Below are 10,829 nucleotides of genomic sequence, written 5' to 3'. Positions count from 1 at the left end.
CGTAATAAGTGACTATTCGTGAGCATAAATAAATCCGGTTGTTCTCTGTTATCAATAAGCGATTCTAAATTTCAATACAAGTGATACTTAATTTCATATTATCAATATTAAGTATCAAATAATCAGCTTTGTATTAGGTAAGTGACTATTTCTAAAATAGTGAGTTGGAGGCTCCACCTGCTACGTGTACACTAATGAATGGAGGTATTTAATGCATCTACAAATCATGCGATATTAGGATAATTTGCATGAACTTGGGAGAGAACATAAGTATCAGTATGACTCATGCAGGGGGAAGTCTGGCCCAATTTTGTGTAATTCGAGCTTAAAAAGTACCTAATTTGAAGGATAGGGCACAATGTTTGGACGAGGAATCACCTATATCATATTACCGGTGTATGAAAATCATTAACGATCTTAAATAAAGTCTTACTGCTTTTAAATAGAAATACTGAGTTTAGTTTTATTAGACAGTTTTGTATATCATATGAAACAAAGTTGTATAATAATCATAAGTAAAGGACAAGAGCGTACAAGGCCTGACAAATCCCCCCGTAACCAGGATTTTGAAATGGCATATGAACATATAAAACAAATCTTTACATTTGAAAGTGTACACCAGGATATGTACATGTATGATATAGAACTGCATTTTCTGACAAATAAATAGTAAACATTAATACATGCACTTGGTATTTATTTCCTTTGGTTTATTTGTTTGCTTTCTAATCATTACAGCATGATCTCTTATCTGTGCTAGCGCTATTTCTATCCGACATTGAGTGTAAAATGAACATTACGCAATAATTGTCATAATACAAATGGTATTAGATATTTTTTACATAATAGCCCAATAAAAAGGCAAAAAATGTTTTACTTAAAAGCAAATGAATTTTATATAAAACGCCCATTTTGGCCCATTATGGGTCTAGACTTCATTTTGAAAAATCAATAATAAAATTCATTAAAAACTTATTCTTTAAATAAAAGTACTTTTAGGGTGGAGACTGGACCCATTCATACCTAAATTTTTGCAATTTAGAACAGTGAATGAACCAAGATTTTGGCATAAAACGTTGTGCAGCTTTATTTGGAAATCTATAACTGTCGTGTTTGTAGAACGAAAGCACAATATTGGCTTTCATCCTGAAATTTATACTAAAAACAATGCATACAAACCAAAAATTAATATTCAAACTTCAATTGAAATTCTTTCGTCTCCATTGCTTCAAGTGGGGGATATACAACGCCTTGTACGCCCCTGTTCTTTAATACGTATCACATTCTATCGCACCACTTTAAAATACGCATATAATATCGTACCTTATTACAGGTGAATCTCGATAACTCGAACTTCAGGGGACCATGATTAAACTTCGAGAGATCAAGAGTTCGAGAGATCGAAAGTTTAAAAAAATCCGAAAATTTTTGTTCCGGTCATTTTGGTTCTAAAATTATAGTAGCCGGAAATTTATATTTATAACATGGAAGGATAGTCTGACATAATTTCAATCGTATTTTCTGCTACATTACTTCAATTTAAACAATATAGAACTTACTTGTGTGGTTATTAAGTGTATTTTTTAATGTTAAAAATCTTTTAAGCATCTTATGTTCTCTTAATCATTACGTTAGAATATTTTAAATAAAGAGCATTTACCGTAACTTTCACAAGTTGTTAAAGTTAATAGATCACTTACAAATTACCTATCTACCCTTTGAAGAAAGCAAGGGGTAGTGTCACTTACGTAATCAACCAATTAACACTACCACGCTAGCCCCCATGAGTTCACTCAACCATCCAGGTAAGGTCCACGCGTAGCTATAATTATACGCTTGATCGGCCGCGTGTGTACACAGCAACCACTTCGAGTTATCAAGAGTGAAAAACAATGAAATATGTGTAACGGGACCCAGGTGTTACTTCGAGAGATCAAGAACTTCGAGAGATCGGAGTTCGAGAGATCAAGAGTAAATTTGCTTAGTTATATAGAGAAAAAAATTGGGACCGTGAGTTCACTTCGAGAGATCAAGAACTTCGAGAGATCGAAGTTCGAGCCATTGAGTGTCACCTGTATATGATACAATATTGTATCACATTATACATTACAATGATATGTCTTGATACGGAACTGCATCATATAATATATTATTTTGTAATACTCATATACTTATATTTGCTAATATGCGTACATAAATGAATATATAGAATAGCGAAACGTTTAATTCTGTGTGAACATTTTAATGATTTCACAATGATTACCGCACATGCTTATCACATGCTTATCACTTGACAATTGCATTATTGTAAACATTAAAACACGATTTTTTAATAATTTTCAAGGGTTTGCCTATTTCAAATGTAAATATAAGTTATAATCAGCATTATTATAATTTCATGTTAAATACTAAAATCTGATTGGTTTAGACGCAGTTGGTAATCCGTTCAATTACCCTGAGCGTTAGCAACACACTTGGCAACGGGTAACCCAACGAATTGCTACATGCGCGTAAATTATGCGCATATACCGATTGCCATAGAATTCACTTCATTTCTATTTAAAAGGAGTACAATTTTCTTTAAAATTAAGACATTCATTATAATAAAATAAATAGCGCCCATTTGGGAGGGTAACTGTTGACACCCCTCGAAAACCATTGTTTACCCCCGCTTCGCGTCGGTTGACAATGGTTTTCTCGGGCACTTATTATATAACGTTAAATGAAATGTTCACCGGGATATGAACTCAGTTGGTACGTAATCAAGTCTTCCGAGAAGCCCTTTGGGCTTCACAGGATATGATCACGTGACAAACCAGGTCCGATAAAAAATTTCAATTGCTGTTTATTTCTTAAATATTATATTATTTTACAATACTACGTTATATTATTCAAAATTGTATCATATAACACAATACTGTATCATATCATCCAATACAATAATATAGGAATCATTTTATATAACAACAAACTCATCTTTCAAACACGTTTGATTGAGGTACTTAGGACAATTGTTTTAGCATCCTTGATAATGAAGAGATCATTCTCTGTTTCTGAAGCAAGCCGTATGTATCAAATTCAAAGTTATATGATCCATATAAGTTTGTCAGGACAGCTGTTCTCCAGATATCAAACCTACATTCGACTACTCAAAAAATCTACACGTGCTCCATTATAATAACCTCCGGAATCCGGAAAATATGGTTCAGATTTAGCATCCATACATGTTGAGTGCATCAGTATCAAAACCTGCATCATTTATACAAAGTTGATAAACACTAAACCAAAAACTAAGATGTGTCCATCAAAGGGCATCTGCTCCAAAAAAATTAACCAACTCCAAAAACCTTAAATGTATCATCATTCAGCATCTGAAACCTATGGCTCAGATTAAGCATTTGATCCTGTCAACTGCATATCTATCATCAGACACACCTGTCATGCAAGTATGGTGGAGTTAGGACCAGTAGTAAGTAAGATATAGTCATCAAATGGCACCTGCTCCAAAAACTTTGCTCTGCTCTTAACATTTTTAAAGCCAACATCCAGAATTCAAGTTCCAGATTCAGCATCCAAGTCTTAAAAGTTCATTAGTTTGTCCAGATGCACCATCCATGCAAGTTTGATGAAGGTAAATTAATTAATAATTTAGATACAAGACCTGCACCACAAACTTTTACCACGTCCAGACGCCAACGGTATAACATAAGCTCCAGTCAACCTCGTGTCAGTGAGCTAAAAAAGTTTTGATTAAATGTCAATTGCCACTTGCCCCAATGGGATTTACATAAATCATTTGCAATGTTATGATATGCATGTGACATGATTAAGTACGATAATTAAAACGTTACTGTAGTGACGTCTATGATCAATACAGTATAATGAAAATTACAGCTTATAGTTTCGTTTAACATCTTTAATCTTCTCATGAAATACAGGACATTTTCATTTCCGCATCTTCAGCCTCTTTGCACACAGATAGCAACAGACTTGATGGCTCGTGCCATCGTGAATGATGCTGCCTGTTTTAGCTCTTCTCAAACACAGGCCATTTGGACCTTTCTACATGGCAAATTGCTGCGGTAGGTAAGCAGAGAATGTCGCAACTTGGTGTTCTAGACAAGTGGTTTACGAGGGCATGGTGCCCTGGCTGTATGGACACACAATTGAGTAAAAGTTGTCCTTAAACTTCTTGGTAGAGTTCATGTCTTGAGTGTGACAACTTCAACATCTTAGCAGAATTCGATGGAGAATGCATCTTCCATTTTCGTTCGCCAGACTGGACGAATCTTCAAGCAGAAGATACAGTGGCGTTGAAGGGGTTTGTTCTTTATACCTCATTCACATTCCAAGTGGAACTGAAATAAAACAAAAATGTTAAATATTCACTTGTTTGTTATATTAGGTTGAATCACTGGCATGGGATACCTCCATATTGTGACATAAAACGCTTAAATTAAGTAAAATATATACATATATATATATATTTCGCAGGTTTCTAATTTAAAGAAAGTGACTAATTCCCTGCAAAGGGTTGACCTTCTGTACCGCGTGCATGTTGCACCATCACATGTCAGAAACTTACTGGTGTATAGTTGACAATGTTCAATCCACCTACTTTTCATGTTATTTTACCTCCCATCTGTAACTTGCAATTTTACTGTGTAAAGTCAACACAACAGTCATAGCCGCAGGTTTTCGCATTTTACTTCTGATTCTCATGTACCTAACATATGGGGCCTACATATTGCATATCAATTTCAACAAGTGACACCCCTCTAACTAATGATAATCATTAAAAATCATTTCATGAATTTTAGCAAAACTCATAAGCCTTCAAGTACAGCAACTTTCAATTTTACAAAAATATTGACGGGTACTTTATCCGAAACTGTCCCTTGCTTCCATTAACTTACACTAACATTCTCTGAAAAGTCGTCTTGTCTTAAAATTGAAAAGCTTATCCTGTTCTGAGAAAAGGGACACCACATTTTGCCAATTCCATTGAGGTTTAAGAAAAATATGGCCATTTAAGTGAACCCACCATTTCCACTTTCCTCTATTTAACAGAGATTCATAGGGCTCCCCATAAATAAAGCATCTTTATCTAATCTTTTAGAGGTCAATTGTTGTTCAACCTCCTTAAAAAATAAACCTTATTTAATACTACAAACATCTACTTGATATTATCATGATAAAAGCATCACATCACTTAAAAATACCATTACATGTATACCCTCCCCCTATCTTTTGATTTTCACAAGAAGCATTAGTTTGAACACTTTTACCTAATTTTCTGAAACTTGTGGCAATTTCCTTGAGTCATTTTCACACATAATAGAAAACAACCATCACTGATATCTAAAATTGATCTCTTTTGGAAAATGGATGATTTGTAGCATTTTTATTCACAAAAAGACATGCCGCCCTACATCTAATTTCTTGTTTTCATGAAAAACTAAGCCTAAAATCATATTTAGTGGATATCTTATATAGTCTGGTTTCTCCTTTTAACTTTGCTAAAATAGTAAGACCTACATGTGTGATTTCTGCTCTTAATTAAAATGAAATTCAACCACACCTGGGTACCTGGGGACGGATGAGAATTCCATGAAAAAGGTTAAATTTTTCTACATTTTTGATGCATATATACAATGAAACGGTACAAATATGTTGTTTTTTGTTCATTTCAAGAGTAATTATCATACAGATGTTATTTCAAGGTCAAATGTACATTTACATATCCTACATGTAATGGTAATGGAGTCAACTGGAAAGAGGGGGTGGCTTTTTCAATTCTGTATAAATACATCTAAAATATCATTTATGGATAGGAAGGAGCAAAAACTTGATTTTTTTGACATATTGTATAATTTGATAACTGCATCTGTCTACATGTAAAGTTCAGTTGAAATAAAAATATGCTGTTTTAAAAAAATTCGGTCATATAAGTCAGGTGGCTTAATGTTATTTCATAAAATCAGACAGCGATATGGCTGCAAATTCATAAATTTAATGATTCAATTGATCAAAACTGTTTTAAAGTATTTATTCTTATCTCATTAATTAACTGAAGCCTATTAATCGCACCAGGGTATGAAATACCTACTCTCTAATCCAATTTACTCTAGTGGTGGTCATTCTACACATTCAAGAGGGAGTTACTCCCCTTGAATATTTTTGCTAATAAATCATGTAATGACATCTACAGCCAAAAAATTCATCCATTTTCACAAAATATATTACTTATGGTACAAAATCCACTCAAAATTACACTGAAATGAAAAATCTGAAAATACCATGTTGTCTTGAAGGTGGCACAGGACAGGTTTTTTTTTATACAATTCATTGTAGCCAGGGGATGCGTGTCTTCGGAACTCTGTAACTAGAATTTCCTCAGTTCCCATTCAGGTCAAATACCTTTAATTCACTCTTTATAAGGCCAATCACCAATTTCTGAAGAAAATTACTAGTCAAAACCTGTAAAATTCTCTACATATTGGTTTTTATTAGATTTTAACCCTTTCAAATTTTGCTAATTTTTCAGCTTTTTAGACCTCCCCCAACTAATTCCCTGCAAAGGGTTGACATTCCGTACCGCGTGCATGTTGCACCATCACATGTCAGAAACTTACCGGTGTAAAGTTGACAATGTCCAATCCATCTACTTTTCGTGTTATTTTACCTCCCATCTGTAACTTGCAATTTCACTGTGTAAAGTCAACACAACAGTCATAGCCGCAGGTTTTCGCATTTTACTTCTGATTCTCATGTACCTAACATATGGGGCCTACATATTGCATATCAATTTCAACAAGAGACACCCCTCTAACTAATGATAATCATTAAAAATCATTTCATGAATTTTAGCAACACTCATAAGCCTTCAAGTACAGCAACTTTCAATTTTACAAAAATATTGACGGGTACTTTATCCGAAACTGTCCCTTGCTACCTTAGGATGCTTCCACACAAATTTTCCTGACTGGTTAGTTTCTGAGAGGAAGATTTTTAAAGATTTACTCAATATATTCCTATGAAAAAATTCGACCCACCATTGTGGCCCCACCCTTTTCTTTAAAAGGTCATGATTTTCACAATCTATACTACCTTAGTATGCTTCCACACAAGTTTTAGCTTTCCTGGCCAATTGGTTCTTCATCAGAAGATTTTTGAAAAGTTCTTAATTTTTTTTCAATAATTCCTAATTATCTCCTTTTGAAAAAAAAGGCGGTCCTTAGTTTTCACAACTTTGTATCCCCTTTGCCTAATAATGCTCTGTGCCAAGTTTCGTTGAAATTGGCCCAGTGCTTCTGGAGAAGATGTTGAAAATATGAAAAGTTTACAAACAGACAAGCAACAGACAAAATGTGATCAGAATAGCTCACATGAGCTTTCAGCTCAAGTGAGCTAAAAATCCAGTTATACATTAGTACCCGACACAATTCATGCTTTTCACAGAAAGCAACTCAACAGCTATGCACCAGAACCTCAGGCGATTGAAACTGTCTATATAGAAGCATCATTCCAAATATTAATAAGTACACTGGGTTATTGCTTTAGTCCACTGAAAGGAACTTAACAGGTATATACCTGGTATTAATCTGTACCCTAGGCTATGGATAGCTCTATTGGGTGAAAAATAACAGCTACAAATTAGTATTTTTGGCTACTGATACTGTCACTGAGAGCAACTTAACATCAAAATTAGTACCCTAGGTTATTGGTAGTAGTCTCTTGAAAGCAACACAGCAGCTGTACATAAGTATAACTTACCTCTTGATATCCGCTTTCTGGTAAGAACATAACCATTGTACCATAGTAAACTTAGCTTTTCCTATGTTCACCATGACGACCTAGCTTATTGATATGGTCCACTGAGAGAAACATAATAATTGTAAAATAGTGCACTAGGCTATTGATATGATTCACTAAGAACAATATTATTTCAAAATTTTTAAAAATGCACTCTCTTTTTCTACAGTTTTGAGGTTTCTCCCCTTTGAATAAAGATCGGTCTTTCATTTCTGCAATTTATACTTGCCTTCCCATAAGGATGGTTTGTGCCAATTTTGGTTGAAATTGGCGAAGCGGTTTTACAAAAGAAGTTCAAAATGTTAAAAGTTAAAAGACGGACAGACGGACAATGGACAAAATGTGATCCGAATAGCTCACTTGAGCTTTCAGCTCAGGTGAGCTATAAATCAAAACTGAAGTAATGAAAACAAACCACATTTTCCACAGAGATTCAAAACTGTTACAAATGAGGAAATAGAGAATTTTTTCGACTCCAGGCAAGCAAAATCAACAAAAAGAAATACAGCATGGGGATTTTTCAAGGTAAATGTGTTTGCAGCAATTTGACATTTGTATAAAAATCTTTAAGGGTCAAGATTTGTTGCAGAATTTACACAACCAAACACAAGACCCCCAAACGTTACACAATGTCAGTCTCTAAAACACAACTCACTCCTTTTAGATTGGAACATGGAGATCTATGGTTCTGTACTAATGGTGCAACATTAGACCTGCAAACAGCAAATGTGTCAACTCTTGCCAGTCATCTCTCGTGATTTTATTGTGAAGCCAGCCCCAAAGAAAAAGTTGATGATGATGTTTAGCCTTTGTACCACAAAAATACTTTGATCAATGTCAAAGGAGCAATAAATCGCCATCTTGCTGACATTCAGAGAGATGTAAATATAGTCCATGACAAGGAGTTCAGAACAGCCAATGGAATCTTGGATGGTTTCTTTAAAGAGCGAACCTGACTTGATCTGTCAAAACCAACATCACACAAAGATATTATCGAGATACATGATCTGCAGAAGATTTATAAATACCTCCAAGGTGCCACATCATCACCAGTGGTTTTGCGCCATGCTGTATGGTACTTTCTGTCCATCAATTTTATTACCATAGGTTTAGAGTTCCACCATAAGTTTAATCATAACAGCTTTGTCTTCTGCACATATGAAACTTGCCAATATGCTGCATTACAACACAAAACATTACAAAATAATCATCAAGGTGGTGTAGATGCCGATGACAGCCATACAGACAAGATAATGTACGCAACTGATAATGAAAACTGCTGTCATGTTTATCTCTTAAAGTTACTGATGTCAAAAACAGATTCAAATGCTACAAATCTTTTCAACCAATACATATAAGAGAGAGTTCATTCTGATATTTGGTATTCAGCAAAACCCCTGCCAAAGCGCACTTTCAACAAGTCTCTCGGGGAGATTTGCTTTGCTGCTGGTGTGGAGCATAAATACACATCCCACTGTTTACGGGCCACTGAAAACACTTACCTTAATGATCAGGGATTTGAAGCACGACACATCATGTTCATGTCGAACAAAAGGAATGAGAGTTCAATGAGGTCATATAACAGATCGCTCTCCTCTAAGCAAAAAAAAAAAGGCATTCTGCGATGGCGTCTGCATCTTCATCCCCTTTTACGATCGTAGCTCTTCCACCGCTGTCGACCAGGTTCTCGAACTTGCCACCACGAACCCATGAAAATCAGGCTCAACTTGAAAACTTACCGTCACCATCTGCACATGAGACCACAACTCTCATATCGTCAAATTCCACAGCCACAACATCGTCCTCCATGCCAGCAACATTGAAAACAGTTAATATGAACATGCAAAACATTAATCCAACAGCTGGGTTTTTCAATAATGCAAACTTCAGGGAGAGCACATTTCGTTTTACTCAGTTGTGCTTACTGTATTGTTACGTGTTGATAATGTTTATTCTTAATGAATAAATCATCTTGTTGGAAAATACTCATGTATTGTTATTGAATTCAAACTTTTGCGATTAAATATAGCATTTCTCAAAAAAAAAAAATCTTTCTTCATAATATTTTTGAGCACTATATTTCCCATGTCACAACAGCTGATTTTTTGGCTCTTCCATCAATTACCCACACCTGCTAGTAAAGGCGCAAATTTTAAAACTACGACCATTAATAAAATAAAAAATAAAATCAATATAAATATAATTTGTTTGCTCGCATTGGTGTGTCATAGGACCGACAAATCCAAAGAAAAAAAGCATTCAATGCTTATATGCACGATACATAACCATTGTACCTTAGAACAGTAAGCTAATCATATGTTCACCTAAGAACACCATATTATGTTATGCACGACACCCTAGCTAAATGATATGGTCCTCTAAGAGAAACATAATAATTAAACAAAGTTATTGATATGAATCACTAAGAACAATATTATTTCTTTAGTATACAGAAACACTCATATCATCCAATGGGACCAACATGGCATTTCATTATAATATCTATAGTTCACTAGGATTAATAAACATAGATAACCACAGATTACAAAGCTCACTAAGACGAGGCATCACCCTAATGAGGCATCACTTTTATGAGACCACCTTTATCATATCATATGAAAATCATACTTTATGATCTTGGATATTCCTGGGTTCTGTTGGACACAATATCGTATATCATTTGTTCAAAAAATTGTATGATATTAATCATATGTTCATAAAATTATATTAATCAATACAATAATATCAAATTAAATATTGCATCCTATCATACTTACAAACAATATCATATACTACAATAAAATACCGTAATAAACAATGATGAGATATGATATTGCAACATATGATATGAAATTGTATTCTGTTATACATTATTGTATTTGATCACATAATACAATATCATATCATAACAGTGAATCATATAATATTATATTCTATCTTTTAGTAAAATATTGTATTGTATGACACTGTATCATATTTGATACATAATATCATATGAACCAATATAATTCAAT

General features: G+C 34.2%; 1 long non-coding RNA gene across 2 annotated transcripts; it reads left to right on the top strand.

Moving 5' to 3' along the window:
• Positions 1-2,349: 2,349 nt before the first annotated feature.
• LOC136273063 (uncharacterized) lies at positions 2,350-9,494 on the top strand. Of its 2 annotated transcripts, XR_010711235.1 has the most exons (4): positions 2,350-4,086; positions 4,200-4,321; positions 8,245-8,340; positions 8,480-9,494. It is a non-coding gene; the product is annotated as an uncharacterized lncRNA (long non-coding RNA). The 2 variants fall into 2 exon arrangements; XR_010711234.1 differs by having other exon boundaries at positions 2,350-4,321.
• The last annotated feature ends 1,335 nt before the right edge of the window (positions 9,495-10,829 follow it).

Source organism: Magallana gigas, chromosome 1 (genome assembly GCF_963853765.1).
Source record: "Magallana gigas chromosome 1, xbMagGiga1.1, whole genome shotgun sequence".
NCBI lineage: Eukaryota > Metazoa > Mollusca > Bivalvia > Ostreida > Ostreidae > Magallana > Magallana gigas.
This window is presented reverse-complemented; position numbering and strand designations above follow the sequence as displayed.